The sequence below is a fragment of the Xiphophorus maculatus genome, chromosome 5 (genome assembly GCF_002775205.1).
Source record: "Xiphophorus maculatus strain JP 163 A chromosome 5, X_maculatus-5.0-male, whole genome shotgun sequence".
Lineage (NCBI taxonomy): Eukaryota > Metazoa > Chordata > Actinopteri > Cyprinodontiformes > Poeciliidae > Xiphophorus > Xiphophorus maculatus.
In genome coordinates this window covers 3,630,914-3,647,903 of record NC_036447.1, presented here as the reverse complement: position 1 = coordinate 3,647,903, position 16,990 = coordinate 3,630,914, and the positions used below count along the sequence as shown (strand labels likewise).

The window sequence follows — 16,990 nt, the reverse complement described above, 5'->3', positions numbered from 1 at the left end:
TCTGGAGCTAAAGGTGGCTTTTTGGACTTATCTCAGCTTGAATAACTGTCAGTTTGTCTGTAAAGTAATGGCAAATAACAGTTTTGGCAGTTTTTCAGCTTTGTTCTGAAATTATTTCATTGAAGAGCAACAAAAAAATTAAACTCTAGATGTGTTTTTTCCTCATTTGGTTGAAAACTATCTGCATTTTAAACAAAAATCGACATCACAACAACAACAAAAAAATCCATTCGCTTTTAGCAAAGGTTTTATTTTTTTCTAAGATTGACATTCACAGATGATTTCCCTTCATTCTAAGTGTGCTCGAGCTATTTTACAAAGAAGCATGGGCAAAAATTGAGTTGTCTAACTGAACAAAGCCAGTAGTGTGCAAGTGCACTCCACACTTTTCAGATCTTTTTCTGCAAACCATTAAAACCTTTTAGCATTTATTGATATTTTTCAAATGACTTCATTACTTTCTGTTATATCACATGAAATCACATTAAAATATTTTGTCATTGAATCATAACAATAAGTGGAGGTGTGAATGTTTCAGTAAATTGAATCTATAATAGGCGACAAAGTAAAGGCCTCAAAGTTAAAACGATGAGAGAAGGACTCTGACATTTTCAGGGTTACAGATGATTGGCTCAACGTTTGCAGTGGACCGGAGAGTTTTATCGCCGGGTGGCTTCCCTCTGCCTCTGGCCTCCGTTTAGATATCCTGAGATGACACCGCCTGCTCCATGCTCATGAATATTTAGGAGCACAGACAGAACTGAGGAACTGATAAGTTGGAGAGTGGAGGTGTGAGAAGGAACAGGACCAACTCAGATTTCTCTCAGGTGGAAGTGATCCCACCCTCCAGCCTATAGCTGTCAGAGACTGACAGGCCTGCCTTAGTTTGTCACTGATGTCTTAACTGCGGCTCGTCTTTGAAGGGGCCCCTGGGGCAAAGAGTCCTCGTTTGACTCGCATTCTGATCTTATTCTGTGGGAATGCTTCAGCAAGAGCGACTTATGTAAAACAATTGTATCATGCACTTACTCAGCTAAATATTAAGCATGGTATGATTCAAGTGTGACTAATAAGCTGCATTTTGTCTGTTTGAAGAAAAAAAAGTCATTGCCATTTTAAGCCATTATGCCTTTCATAAAATTCATTTAAGTAGGGCGTAATGTTATTTTATTAATAATTAAGTTTATAATATCTAATAGCTTTTTCCTCTAAAGATGAGAGTAGGAATGAAGAGCTAGTTTCTCATATTGCATTAAAATTCAGTCATTGTCTTTAAAATTCATGAGAACTCTGAACAAAGCTGTTCGGACAGGAAAGGATGAAAAGTCCTTACAATAAAAGCTCATAAAGAGACAAATAAGATTATTTTTTGCATGCTTGGCGCATTACATTGTTACTCACTGAACCTCAGAGGAGTCTCAGAGATGGACTGCTAATGATAGCCATTTTTTCCTCTGTGAGCATGAACCTTTTACTGTATGTTCTTGTTTAAAGAGATAAAACAGTCCCCCCTGGGCGAGTTCTTGTCCCTAATGATGGCCTCATTTCCTGTCTTTTCTCGCTCCAGTTCAGGATAAATGCACAGTTCGGATCCCGGTTTGCTTGGTGAGAATTTTTGATTCGTCTTTGTGCGCCGTATAGTCTGACAAGCATAAAGCCTAATCTGAGGTGAATGGGATAATGGTGCATGTCTGGTCATTTCCATAAAGAAGCATAAAAATATATTGAATGAAGTAAAAACGCCACTCTGCTGTAATGGTTGTCTCTTCCTCCGGCTGTACCGACGCCCTGTGAGTACACACAATCACACACACGCCTACACACTCCGAAAATTGGATCAAGATTGTGTTTGTAAAATCCCCCCCCAAAAAGACAAAAACAAAAACTGATTGAATGCGGTATTGTCTGTTTATTTTTTTACCAGATTTAGTTATGTGTACCACCTCTGCTTTGAAAATAATTTACGCTTCATTTGTTAGGTGTTTGGACTTTTAGCTTCTGTTATTTTCTGTTTTGATTATTTCTTTTTGTGTTTTATGTCTTGCCATTTTAGTTTATTCCTTTTGTTCAGCTATTCTCATTGTTTTGTGGAACACAATTTAACATTAGAAAAAAAACCCTGAAGTCCTCAAAACCTTCTTTTTGATCTAATATTTTGCTCTGATGTAGAACTGACTGAACATTCCTCATTATAAATGTCCACTTTTTTTTTTTTACCAAACTTATGGATTATAGTATATTGTATATAGTATATAGTTTTATCAACTTGGAGCCTCATAATTAAGTGACAATAAATCCAAATCTGTTACTTGCACATTAGAATAACAGCTCGACTATTGATGAGTAACAAAAATAAAAAATAAAATAAAAATCTCACCAACTGAAAGATTAGCAGTAGATTTCTACATGATTAAATGCAGTTTTAATAAACAAGGATTTCACAAGGAATGCTTTTTTATAAACTTATCAAGTTACAACACAAGAAAAGATCAATTAATAAAATATTCCATGCTGACATTTGGTAAAATTACCATTTTAGGAAGTGACTAATTCAATTTTGTGCAGCTTACATTTTTTCACCTTTATCTAGTTATCCAAATAAATGTGATAAAAAGGCATAAAATCCCAGTTTATCAGGTACTCACTGATAACTTTCACTCATATACAGTACCTCACAAAATGTTTTTTGAATTTATTAGCCAATAATGTGGAAGGTAGCAGATTGCTTAGGAGACTAAAAGTAGAGGGTTGCATGCCGCACTTTTTAGATTTCTAAAAATCTTAAAGGTTTTTGGAAAAGTTCTCCTCGTTCTCCTCCCACTTCAGATTCATCCTCCATTTTTCATAGATTTATCACATAAAATCCAAATAAAACAACATTTGTGGTTGTAATATGAATATGTAAATACCTTAAAAAAGTATTAATACTTTTGCTAATGTTTTTATAACTGCAATTTTTTTGTTTTATTTTAATTTTTTTCTTCTCAAATTGCACAAAAAGTCTACTTCCTCACAGGTTGGGGAATCTACAGTCTTGACCTGGAATGCTGAATGATTAATAAAACTTCAGATCAAATAATGATCAGTATTTTTAAACATTATTATATAATTCTAGCTCACAAAGTTTCCTAAAATGACTTCCCACACTTCAGTGACTTCATACTGTGTTTCTGCGAAACCCTTTGCAAATGTTTTTATCTTTCCACCTGATTTGAGGACGCGCTCACCGGCGTATTTGCTCCGTCTCAGGAGGCGGTCTGAACAGCCACTGTTGCACGGTGAATTGTCACTCCAATTATGAACTGCTGAAGTATGGAGAATCCCAGCCTCGGTTAATCCTGCCCTGTCAATAATCATGATGTGCAAAAGACGCCGAGGTGACATATTTATGGCATAGCCACTTGGTTTTTGCTGGATGGGTGTCAATGTGGTGGGAATTTTCTGTATGCGTAAGAGTTTACTGCAATAAAAGAAGAGCGAGAGGGGAATGGAAGCAGAGAGCGAAGCGAAACACACACACACATACACGCACACACGCAGTCATAGAAATGGTCTTTTTTATGAGAGGCAATCTCAGAGATACCCAAGAACAGTTTTGGTAGTGATTGGGTGGACAGCTCTGCAGTGATAACCTATGTGAGTAACAGTCCCCAGATAAGGGCTGTTTCTTGTCTGATGGCCACTTTGCTTCCTTCACCATCATTGTGGCAATGTCAGCCAAAGTCATAAGTGAGGCAAAGTACCACTGCTCAGGCCTTAAAATGAAAGACTTCCTAAAAATGCTTAAACACAGCAGGCGAGAGCTGCAGGATGTTCCGCATAAATACTGGAGACATATAGAGGTTCTGGATACCAAAGTTACATTTATTAGTGGTAAAGAAGAATACAGAAAACATCCAGGTTGTGTTTTTACATGTACATCGTATTCAACCTTTGGGAAAACTTTCATTTTGTTCATCCTTACCGTAAGTAAGAGATACAGTAGGAGTTCAATCAACCAATCAAATGATTAAAAAAATAGATTAATCACACTATAGCTTATGTTTGTAAGTTTGAAATGTAAAAAATGCATATTTTCATTTTAAAAAGTTTTTTATTAATATCTCAAACCAAACATCTTAGTTTTCCAGGTTTTCATTTTCATGGAGGTCAATAGGAAGTAACTTTGTTTCAAACGTAATTTAGAAATCTTAACTATACACTGGTTGTGTTTCAATGGAAGGATTGCAATATGTAGGCTACCTACTACCTGGGTTTCATCCAAACATCCACTGCAGTATCTTTTAATGCACAATTTGCTGCTGAGCGCACAACTTTGACTCTCCTTGCTCATCTTTACTCTTGAGTTTGCGACTTGGCATTGTTAACCACAGTAGCCTGTGTAACGTGCTGCTGTGAACTAAATAACCCTCCGCAGGAAAGAGGCTTTTAGGTCAAAATAGGTCATGCGATTAATCTGCATTATCTAATATTAAAAATTTAAAATTAATTGCATGTATTTGCTTTGACAACCCTAATTAAAACATACTTGTATTTAACATCAGTTGATATGTAATTCACCCGATGAACAGTTATTCAGCTTGTTCCTTCTGCTTACACTAAAACACTTTCACATTCGGACCAATCCTCCACGCTCATGTTGCATTTTACCGTTATGGACAGGACACCTTTCAGTTGGGCTCTCATTCACCCACTCTGATGTTGATAAAAACCTACAGTAACGTTAGTTTGGGACGAACCGCCCGCCGTGTGATTAATGGATTCACTACTCTGCATCATCTGCCACATAAGCTCACAACTGTCTGATAGTCTAAGTAACTCTAAGGAGCTCCACGGGCACAGATGGGGTTAAGAGACTTTCCCAGCAGCACGGCAGTTCTGGAAATGGAGGAGATGAGCAGCGATGGTATTTAAATGTGTGGGAGATTTATTCTGATGAGATCAGGGATCAAGACGTTTACTTCAGTCTAAAGGTGTACCTGCATGGGAACTTTTAAAGAATCAACTTAAAGGTTAGGGAAAGAAATATAAAACAGTGATAGCAAGAAGTAATTTACTGGCATCTCAAATATGAAAAGTGCGGTTTTAGTGAGTCCTGATGGTAGAAGAGCTCTCTGTTGGAAAATGCCTGTTTCTCATCAAACGTAAGTCTGTCCGGTGAAACACTGATGAACTGCTTCTTATGGTGAACTAAGAATACGTTAACATTGATTGAGATGCCCAGATATGGGCATCCTTTGTCTACGTTTGTAAGAATAGATACAAGTAATAACAAAATAACAAAGAGTCTCCATCAAAATAAGATCTGCTTTTTTAGAGAAAGAGATAAGTTCAGAAGAAGATTTGTAAGTACATATATCAGATAAATTGTATACCAATTACAAAGACTTCACATGCAGGCAAATTAAACATATAAAAAAAGACATATGTCCTCCTTGAGGTGATTTAGCATCCAGTTGGCAACACCATCTGGGTAACAACAGCAAGACAATAAAGCAATGACAACAAGCAGCTTTGCTACCACTAATTACACAACTCAGTGGGAGAAAAATGGCTTTGCCTTGTAGTAAAACCTGTCAGGCCCTTCTGGAATGTGATGGTTGAAATTTGATGAGTCAAAGGATTTGATTAGTCAAAGTATGGAGAGCAGTTAAAAAGGTAATGCTTCTTGCAGTCTTCTTGAAGAAGCTTTGGTTGATTTTTCAGTGATTCTGGTTGGTTGTTTTGCACAAACATCAGTCTTTGCTTTATGCATTCTTTATTTTCAATAATGTTCCTTAAAATCTCTTTTGAATGGACAATGGAGTCATTACAGACAGTTTGTACATTGGCATGCCATCACTGGTCTGATGCAATGTTCTTGTTCCTTAACTAACACTGTTTTGACTTGAAGTCTCTGTGTCAGACAGCAGGACTTGGGCAACCCATTTAGCCTTTTACTGCATGATATTTGGCCACACTTTGACTTTGGCACAAAAGTGGTAAAATTCATCTTTCCTGTGGACAGTCTACAAGTTGACCTCATCCTAAAATAAATCTTGGCAGCTTTTAACTTTATGGATTCAGATAATATTTCTAATGGCGCCCCTCCAAAGTGTCAATGAGATTGACCTTTCACAAAATGTATAACTTTGACATAGTAATGAATAGAAGCCTTTCTTTGTCATGAAGTTAAGTACTGGTTGGGTATCTTTGCGTTTTACCATTTGTCATTAACAAGAAAATCCTGTTAACATTTCCACAACAGAACCAAAGTAATGGACCCTGAAAAATCCCGCACTGATATCGGTTGACCTGAAGGGGGAGTGTCGGAAGGTTCTTAAAGAGACAGAGGTCAATTTCAAGGAATCGGATACGACTATGATTCAAAGTCAGATGTCTTTTAGATTGTTTTTAATATATACAGCATTTTCATAACAATTGAAGGTAACATAATCATTTGACTGCCCAATAAAATGGCCTGTAAAGTACATAGTACCAACTTTTTTCATTTAAAACTCTCTCTTGTCCGCCCATCCTCGTCCTGTTCTGTACAGGATGAGGGTTTTTCTACAGCGCAGCTTCAGTAGAAAAAAATGGGATATTTAAGAGCAACATATCACGCCCAGACTAATTCTTTCTTGTTAATATGCTGCAGCATGACCTTAAATAGACTGTTTATGTCAAACTGCATCCAGTTTGGCTTAATTAAAACGATTCTGCACAGAAGATTGTGTGGATGTTCCTTCTCAGAGATCTAAACATTTTTATAGCTAGTTATTAGAAATGTTTAATAGTATTTGTTAGTACCAGTTTGCTAGAGGGTCCTGGCATTGAATATCCTGAATTACATTATTCTACAAATGTCACTTTCAGAAAGTGAAGATCTTCAGGTTTATTTACCCAATTTAGAAATTGTCTTCATATATCATCACTGTGATAAATTGAAATGATTTTTTTTTTGTTTTAATAATAATGACAAATGAAAAGTTAACTTAATAATAATTTTATTATCACAATCCACTTTCTAACAAAGTGCTAAATAGCTAGAGGATACTTTTTAAAGAACAAATAAAACAAGATGGGTTCAAAAGAGATAAAAAAGGAACAGCAACAATCCTTTGCAACTAAAATTAAAAAACAAACAAAAAAGCTGAAAACTTGCACCTGCTACAAAATCAAGAATGCCGCTAGTTTTGAATCTTTATTCAAAATATGTATTGATTTGTACTAAACTCATAATAAAAAGGTAAATCAAAGGAGTTTGTTAGTGAGTTTACAGACCAAAAGGCTGAATTTTTCAGCATATCAGTAGTCTGGACCATTCCTGGAAATTCTGATTGAATTTAATTACTGGCCAATTGATCGGTGCCTCAGCAATAATAAATAGGAGGTAAACTGCTTGTCCTTAGTTTATCTCAAGGTCTTCTGATGGAAAATAAAGTGAACTCTTCACGCAACTCACCAAATCGTCATGCAGATCCCCTATAGATATCATCAAGTATTTGATGCTTGAGGAAAATGCCTCCAGACTTTCCAGGAAATTCCATCTTTGCAATAACCTCCAAAACCCTTTCCTTGTGTAATCTTACTCCAATATCCTCAAGGTGGGATTTGTCTGGATGATTCTCGTTCGAGAATTTAATCACATATCTTCTTCAACAGACAGGCCTAAACGTGACCTATTGTAACCCATCGTCGACTCTCTAATCATTTTATTGGTGGTTGTTAGTGTCACCTGGAAAAGCAGATTATTAGCTAAATAAATTACTGGGTCACAAGTGAATTAGATGCCTGGCTGACTAATCTTCCCTCTCTCTCTTTCTTGAAAAAAACTGTCTCACGCAAAATTTCTTTCCTCTTTCCGAGAGAGAGAGAGAAAGAGAGAGAGAGAGTAAGAGGGGAAACCACTTGAGAAAATCCCCTCCCTGCCTCCCTTCCTGTGCCTTTCTGCAGTGTAATGGTTTCCTTTAGGAGAGACACTGGTGGAAAGTGCTGATACTTGTTGGCTAGATGTGTGTTTGTGTAAGGGCAGCTATTTTCCATGGCTAACTGAGCTCCTGATGATAGTGGAGTCAAGTCAGAGTCTGAGACGTTGTGTAAGTAAACCTCAAGATGCATTTGCAATCCTGGGTTCTCTCTAAAGTCATGCTATGTGGAACATTTAAAACCCGAGTTCTGTTGTGTAACTGTGGTATTGACGACTGCGACCAAGGTTAGATACCAACCCAGTTTTCTGGTTAAAAGTTGTCTTCATCAAGACTTCTGCAAGGAAGGTCTTTCAAATATTTCTTTGGACTTTGGATTTTTTCTTCATGTTCTGCGCAGTCTTTAAACAGAACAAAGTGTCAAGCAAAAATTATTATCTACAGTTCAAACCCCTGGCAAATTTTAGGTTCAAGTTCAATTTCTTTGTTTGAGAAGCAACAGGTACGATCACTCTTAGTGTCTTTTTAATGCAGGACAAGACAGGAGGAGTTGCATCCGATTGTTGGGGTTGACTGGCTGATTTCTATATTTAGTTATTCAGCATTTTAAATATGCTTGTTTTTTGTACTTTTAAGAGCAATGCTTTTTTCTTTTCCAGCTGCGTTCAGATTGAAGTATATTAATAGATAAAATGGCATGTTGTCTTTTTCCACCATCAGTCACTCAGAGTACTGAAAGATCAGATCAGTTCAGAGAAACAGAAAGGTTTTTTTGTCTCTCTGTCTTGTTCTCTTCCCGCTCAGATGGAGTTATGATAATCATAAATCCACCTAAACTATTTCCTCTCTGCAGACCTAAAGAGGATTGAGAGATATTTTTTTGTTTCCTCCACAGAAATCCGTATATATTTGTTGTGATCTTATCGTTATTCACAAGAGTGCACAACAGTGACTACAATATGCTCTTTCTGGATCTGTCAGTGAGCTATCTTAAAGTCACCAAGGACAAGTTCTTTCACATAAGCTGAATGTTTAGTAAAAAAGGCTCTTTTGTTGTGTTTTCTATGTGAACCGGTAACTGTGTCATTTAGCCGTGAAATTTGACTGTGGTGTGCTGTGAAACAAAAATATCTAGGGGCTGTTGCACCTCTCCCGCTCCTTCCTGCATCTCGTTGTTTACCCGGTAAAATGTGACGAGCGAGTCTCTGTGTAGACTCAATTTGTCGTTCTCAGTAGAAATGTTTTTTGTATTAAAGACCCACTTACAGTGCCCTTGGATCACAATCATTGAACGAAACAATCCACAAAACTAGAAACTTTGACATTTTAGAAAAAGCAATCAATACAAAAAGACATTTTCTGAAAATAAAATAGACAAGAAAGTTGAAAAAAAAGACCGGGGAACAAGCCTAGAAAAATACAATACTTTATACAAGTATTTATATGCTTACTTGTACTTACAATATGTCTGCCACACCATGCATAAAGTTGTTGCTGAACTGGAGAGCTCCTTCAGGGACAGACGGCTGCATCCTAGGTACATAAAAGAGCGTCATCACAGATCACTGCTGTTATTTGGTCAGTTTATCTTATTTGAAATAACATTCTTGCTCTAGTTTGCTGTTGTCTTTTTTTAACTTCTCATAAATAGTCTATTTGTTTTCAGAAATATACTGTACATAAACATTTTAATTTTTTTTAATCGCCCTACTCAGTTGCTGCATGTTTTTGGAATGAGTACGCCATTTTAAATAATTGCACAGTATTTTCTTATGCTGCAAAATTTCCCTTAGTGTAGGGGATGTTATTCATATTTCTGTTTTTATATGTTTTTTTGTTTAACTCTATATGCTCTGACTTGCTGTTCCCTTTGCTGCTGGTACACCTGAATTTCACATAATGACATTGTTATGCATACGCACATCTTGACAACCGAAAATGTGAACATAGAACAGTAAACATATCAAAAGGAAGAAAAATTAGGTGTGTTTTTTGGCCATATTGAAATTGGTTTATTTTGCAAAAATGTAAAGGACAAAACCTTTTATGTATCACACGAGTCACATGATCAACAACTGGATGTTACCACTGGCACAAACCACAAAGAAGACGACAACAGGAAGTACCCGGAGGATGGTGGCATGGCTTTTTTTAAATGACTTATTGCATAAACAAACTTATTTCTGGGTGATTTTAATTATGTTTCTTATTTAATGGAAACACAGCAACTGCAAAATAACTTCTTTTTTTTTTTTTACATTAGCGGAATGCCAACAATGTTTTGCATTTGTCATGGATTTATCCATGACAAAAAATATCCAAAAATTTTTTATAAAATATGTTTTAGTTTGCAGTTTTCATCTGACAAAGGTAAAAGGGTTTGAGGGTGTGAATTCTTTTGCAAGTCTTTTGAGTCAAACTTCATCATTTTGATACCTGTGGACTGAGGGAAAAATGCCTGAGTGTTTTCCTGCCGCCTCAAGTTACAACTCACCGGCTTCCAACATGTGTGTTCAATGAACGCTAGATTTAACCGAAGCCACTAAAGGGATCAGGCTCTGTAGATCTACTGGGACATCAATCTCTGTCTTTCTGCCTGTCTTGGCTGTTAACCACCTCTGGGCTGCACCACTGATCTCTGTAATTGTCTCCCATTCTTCAAAGGGAGCTAAGAGTTGGTTTGATCCGAGCTGTTTGCTTTTACAGCCCCTATAGCTCTGCTCTCTAAAGAAGAGAGCTATCAGCCTCTTCAGGCACGAGTTAGCATATTATAGAACCATTATTGTGTGTCTGAGTGCTAAAGTGCAAGAGACCCAGCACACTTTCGCCTGTTTAGCCTCAGGGAGAGATAGGAGCTCCTCGATGTTGCAGAGAAATATTTTCTGCAGGTTTTGTTAGAGCGATTATACAAAAACCTCTTGAGCCGTTTCTGCATTCTTAACAACATTAGTGGATTTCTACTTATCTGATGGCATTCACCTAAAGTCTTAAATGAAGTTAAAGCAGCATATAAAAAGTTAAGTTTGGCATCTTGTTTTGTGGCTTCTAAAAGAATATCCTTTAGCCAACATTTGCACAACTTATTTCCTTCTCCGTCTTTGTGCACGGAGAAGGACAAAGACGGAGCACTTTGACTTAAAGTGCAGAGTCACAGAGAGGGAAGTTCCAAGCCACAAGCTTCCATCAAACGAAGCAGATAGCAGCTTGCAAAAAGCTGCTCCAAATTAACACTTGCAAAGCGTATTATTTTAAAGGTCTTCTGTGGCAGAATCGGTGTCAAATGACCACAACGTTGCTATCCTATAATTTAAATCCTGGTGCTCCGGTCGCTAACGGGCTCTTGATTATGGTGGTACAGTCTTTTGGAACTCCTAGCGAGTCGTGTTTACAGACTGAGCGAAGGGAGCCTTGAGTTTTATCACCTAGTCTGCAGTGGGGTAAGCAGTTAAAGTTTATAGACCAGAGAACAGTGTGGGGGGAGCCATTGGTAGTTGCTCCAATGCATTAAGAGCAGACTGCAGCGTTTGCCTGCTAGACAAATATGCATGACTGTAGGAATCTGATCTTCTATTTTAAAGGTACTTAAACAAATCCTTTGAGCCCTGTGTAGCACCTTCCTGAATGCCTCTGCAGAAAAAAAAATAAAACAGGGTTTTCTCAGTGTTGGCAGGTCACCAAGGAGAACAGCCTGAACATGATGAACTAAGCAGTAAAGGCAGGGAAATGTGGAAAACTAATAGAGTGGTAGGGAAAGATTCATGTTCAGGGACATGCATTGACAGACTGAAGAATGCCTGAATGGAAGTCTGAATATTGGGGCTGTGTTGCTACTCCTTGGATCTTATTTGACAGAATCACTGATCCTCTGGCAGCACATTGTTTTCTGAGGAAAGGTGAGATGTATATGAAATGCAGCATGGTGCCTGTTGTTTATGGCTCTGTAGATCTCATCCAATATCTGCAGAAGACAGAATGTGAAAGGAGCGTCTCTTGGAGGACTGCAGTCTTTCTGCAGCCAGCTGCCAGTGAGCATTTGCTTCTGTGGTTAAAAAGTGAGGCAGGTGTTAATGCTTTTAAAAAAAGCAAATAGTTTAGATCTGAAATAGCTTTAGTTAAAACGTCAGTGTGGGGAAGGATATGATGTTTTATAAAACTTAATTTAGCATGCACAGCACAAATGAAATGGTACAAAGTTAAAAAAGCAATTTATCAGCTGAGAGTTTGGAGGAATTGGGTGGAGATGCAGTCATGCTGATTTTGACATCATATCTTAGTTGAAAAATGGTTTTATGCCAGAAAACAATTTACTCGATTTTTGTGCATAATGAAATTTCTCAGTGACAACTGAGGGGGAAGACCTAAAATAAAGTCCTAAAACAAAGACCAAACTACTAAACATAGAAATACGTTGCTGAATAAATGTTTTGATAGTGGGACAGAAGTTGTGTTTTTGCATACTGGTAATTATTTAAATGCATTTAAGACCTTTTAGATAATTCTGTTGGTAAAACATCAAATTTCTGTGAAAAATAAATATTTTCAGAGTCATCTGTTTCTGGACTAAGACAGGATCTTAATGTCTGGAGTAGATCACAGTTATGGGTTTTTCTTTTCTCCACCTGCTTTATGAGAGTTAAAGGGCCAGTTTTATGTAAAATCAGCTTTTTTGAGCATTTCATCATGTTACAATGTTATTTCCTCATCAAAAACATATCTGGAGTGTTGCCTTGATTCTTTCACGCATGTTTGAGAAATCCTTTAGTCTCTATGGCAACCATTCAGCTGTGCAAAATGCCTGAGTGGACCTAGCTCTGCCTTCAAGACGCGGCTCCTCCTCAGAGCTGAGTTTCAGGAAGAGCAGAGTGTTTTAAAGACACAGAGGCCCAATTTTAAGTTTTATTTGATACATATTCAAAACAATTTAAGTTAACATAGTTACTGGATTATACTATATGGCTCTATGTGCCTGGAAAACACATCATACTGCCCCTTTAAGGTTGTGCTTTTTGGCTGTACAGGCGTACACTTTCATATCAACATCAGCAACATTTTAGGTTTTTATGGATACTTCACTTAGCATCTTGTGGTCTGCTTTCAGGGTGAACCTTCTTGAATAACAAGATCTGAACATGCTGGCGGTGGATTTGAATATCCTCCACCTGTAGACTATTTTCCATACAGCGAAATGGTTCATTCCAGATTATTTTTGATATCTCTTTAAATGTAACCTTCAAAAATGTTGAGAGAAATATTCCAAAAATAATCACATGACATACAAGACCATGCAATTTTAGAAATGAATAAATCTGTTGATAATTTTCTCCTTTCTTCACAGAAATGTTTCAGCTACATTTACAAATATATATATATATATATATATATATATATATATATATATATATATATATATATATATATATATATATATATATAAAATGTCTTGTAATGTGACAAAAAAATAGCACAGTAAATACATAGAAGTTGATAAAAGTTGTAACAACGCTGTGACATAAATATCTACAGTGAAGGAAGGCAGTGCAGCAAGTTGGATTAAGCTCAAAAGTTATTAAAAATTGGTAATTACTCTGATCAATTTTGTTTTAAAGACGAGGAAAATTGTCACCACAAAACCTGAAGTTGCAGAGTTTGTTAACACATGTGTTGCAGCCAAAACCTTTAACTACACCTGTAGATTACATAAATCATTTCCAGTCTAGCAGCTCCAAACATATTATGAACAAACTAGGGAGATATTAAAACCATATCACCAGCCATATCATACCAATATGTTAAAACATGACTCACATTGACCTATTCAGATGTTGATCCCAATTTATGTCATTATATTTGTCTGTCTTTTACAGCATAGAGGCAAAAAGTGCATTTTAAGTCTTTATAATACCTTTAAATATAATTTTAATCCATTTACTTGCAGATTTTTTAACTTCTTGCTTTATTACACCTTCTATCAAAGATGTAATAACAAAAATCAAGTTATTAATTGTAATTACATTCACCCTATCCCTCATATTTCTTTCTTCCTTGAGATTGTGGGTTATTAATTTAACAAGTACCTGCAATCCTCAATTACCCCTAACATTGTAGTTTTAATTTCAACATTTTAATGGTCCATGCGGTATGAAGAGCTGCTTCTTTATCGTATGGCTGGATCTAGGCTCATTTCAGACTGGACTTTTTAACACCACCACCTACCCATATCTGACTGCTCTGTTTAATAAAAGCTGTCATTGCTTTACATGAGCAAAGAAGCAAAATCACAAAAAGATAAGTCAATTAAGAGCCCAGACCCACACACAAAAAACTTTGCCTAATAAAACATTATGCATTTGGTGGTTTTTTTATAAAGTTTAAAACATATTCATGTAGGTCAAAAATAGCAAAAATAAAATAAATAAGAAGAAAATTGCATGTAAAGGCAATATGAAAAATAAAACAACACTTTTGTTTTTCCAAGTGCAAACAAGTATCAATATTAAAATTAATCTGCTGCACAAAATCACACGCTTTCCTCCACCCTTCACCCAAACCCTTCACTCATCACAGCTCACAAGCCCAGTCCCCTGGATCTCAAGTGTCATGGATGATCTTAATGTTGTGTAATCAGCAGTGAAAGTAAGATGATAAGGCACAGAGCAGCGCTCCTACAACAGTGAGCATATTCTCCAACAAAACGATGCATTTGGTTTATCAGGGACGTTGGCTAGTAATGGTTTACAGCATCTGTGGATGTGAGCTGTATAATGATGAACACATGAATATCTCTCTGCACAAACAGAATAAACATGCTTTTCATATTGTTTACAAATATTCTTCCTAATAAAAGCACGTATTTCCACATATATTAAAAAAAATCACATTTCAATTTACTCGCCACATAACACCTCTCTCTTTATTTGGTAATTTGTGACATATGTTGTGACATGTTTTCTTTTTAAAGTTGGCAATAATGGTTTAGAACATAGGTTTCCTGAAAACCTTGCAAATCTTCTGATTCTCAGTAAATATTTCAGGTTCATGGACGAACAAGCTTTAATCCTGTCAATATAAAAACACTTCCAGTTCTTTTCATTGCAAAAAATAATATTACTGATCTTGTTAGATTCATTCTAGGCTTTAACATATTTCCACCATTCTTCTTTGAACATAAACCCATGCTGATATTCTAATACAATATATGCACACCAAATACTGTAATTATATATAGTGAGAATTTATCATCATATAACTGTTGGACTTTTATGACACAATAGTCAAAAAGTATTTTTAAATTGTTGAGTGTACTTCTCTGAAGTGAATTTTAATTATTAAATGTTTATGTGAGAAATGGTTGGGTAAATAAAACAGGTTTTAACTTCATAACCTACAGCACCGAGGAGAACATTTTCATGTAAGACTTCCCCTTTGGTTGAGGAGAAACATTTGAGAGTTTACGTGGCCTTAGATATCGTGAACTTGAGATTTTATTCTCAAACTTGCCTGGCAGAAACTATAAAAAAAATCACATATTCCCACATTTTTTTGGAAATATTCTGAAGAATATGCTGCTTTGGAAGCTGAGATACCTAGATGCACTGCTATTTGACACGCTATTGGCTGGCAGTCAGCTCCTCTAGATTAGCGGCAGCAACAGTTAGGAAACACCTGGTGAAACTGTGCATCTGCTGAGAGAAACACAGATAAAAACATTAAAGGCTTGATAGAGGAACGTTGTTGTAATCACGTTAAAGGTGGAGTGTCTGAAAGAGCAGGAGCTTCTTAAAGAGATAGAACCCCGATTTCAAGGTCTTAAATTACGAAGTCAAGTTTCTTTTAGGTCATGTTCGATATGTACAGCATTTTTATTACAACCGAAGGTGACATAATTACTCAAATGTGCTATAAAATGGCATTATGTGTCTAGAATATGCACACTGCTTCTTTAAAATAGGCAGCTTTAAGCGTGTTTAAAACCAAGTATTTGTGGATTTTAACAATTTGTAGGTGGCTGTGACCTCTAACCCCCACTGGGGGTCCATTGTATATCCTGCATAGTACAGTTTTAAAGCAAACGAAGGTGTTTTTTTCCCTTGTTATCAGAGTCATATAAAGGGAGCATTGTTAGGTTCAATTCTTTAAGGACACAATTTGTTAACACATCCACATCATACGAGTTTCAAGTAGAAAAAACTCAAGGACACTGTTGTTGGTGGTTGATTAGGAATGAGAATGTGAGCTCACCTTGGGAACTCGACCAACTCCTTTTTTTCTCTGCACTTACCCCAGTTTGGAAAGACTGTTTGTGTGAGATCCTTTGTAGCTTTAGCCACCAGTGTCTTACTTCTGTCATCTTTGCACAGACTGTCACATCTGCCAACACATGCACGGAAGAGTAATGAAAGATAGATGAGCTGCACAAGTCTCTGAGTTGGTGTTAAGATGTTAGAGCTGTTTAAATAATGCTGAAAGTGGGAAGTGACATTGAAGCAGCAGCACCTTTAGGCTTCTCATTTGACAGCCTGAAGGATCTCACACTTTGACGTTCAACTTGTGCTTTCTGCTGTGATTTAAGGACCAATCCCTATTAGCCTTAGTGTGCTTTTCAGGAACCGAGATTCCAAAATATGTCAAACATTTTGAACTTCAAAGTCTTGCATTAAATATGCCTCATTGCTGCGGGTTTGATTTTTATTTTGCTTTGATCTAGGGATTTTTTTTATGCATGTAGTACATCTCTGCTTCTGGATAGTTGAATCCTATTGTAAGCTGAAGTTCGGGGTGGGTAAGCAGAAAAGAAAATCCACAAAAAACATCAGTAATCACTGACAAAAAAAAAGAAATATTAGTAACTAACTGAAAAAAAGCACAAATGTATTTGGCATCAGCACTAGATTACATAAATTTAGCTGCAGACCCGAAGTAAACACTTTAGCAGGGTAGAAGGCATCTTGGGTGAACTTTTGGCAGGTCTGAGCTCATGAATCAGTCTTTGACATCCAGGTCATCAATCCTCAATGTAATAAACGCAGAAAGTAGACTTTCCGCCCACTCTTCCTGACGCCACCTCCCATATTCAGAAAGGTTAA

General features: G+C 36.6%; 1 protein-coding gene across 5 annotated transcripts in view; it reads left to right on the top strand.

Moving 5' to 3' along the window:
* The window catches only part of inpp4b (inositol polyphosphate-4-phosphatase type II B), a 189,150-nt gene that overhangs the window by 43,737 nt on the left and 128,423 nt on the right, over positions 1-16,990 (top strand). The window lies entirely within an intron of this gene.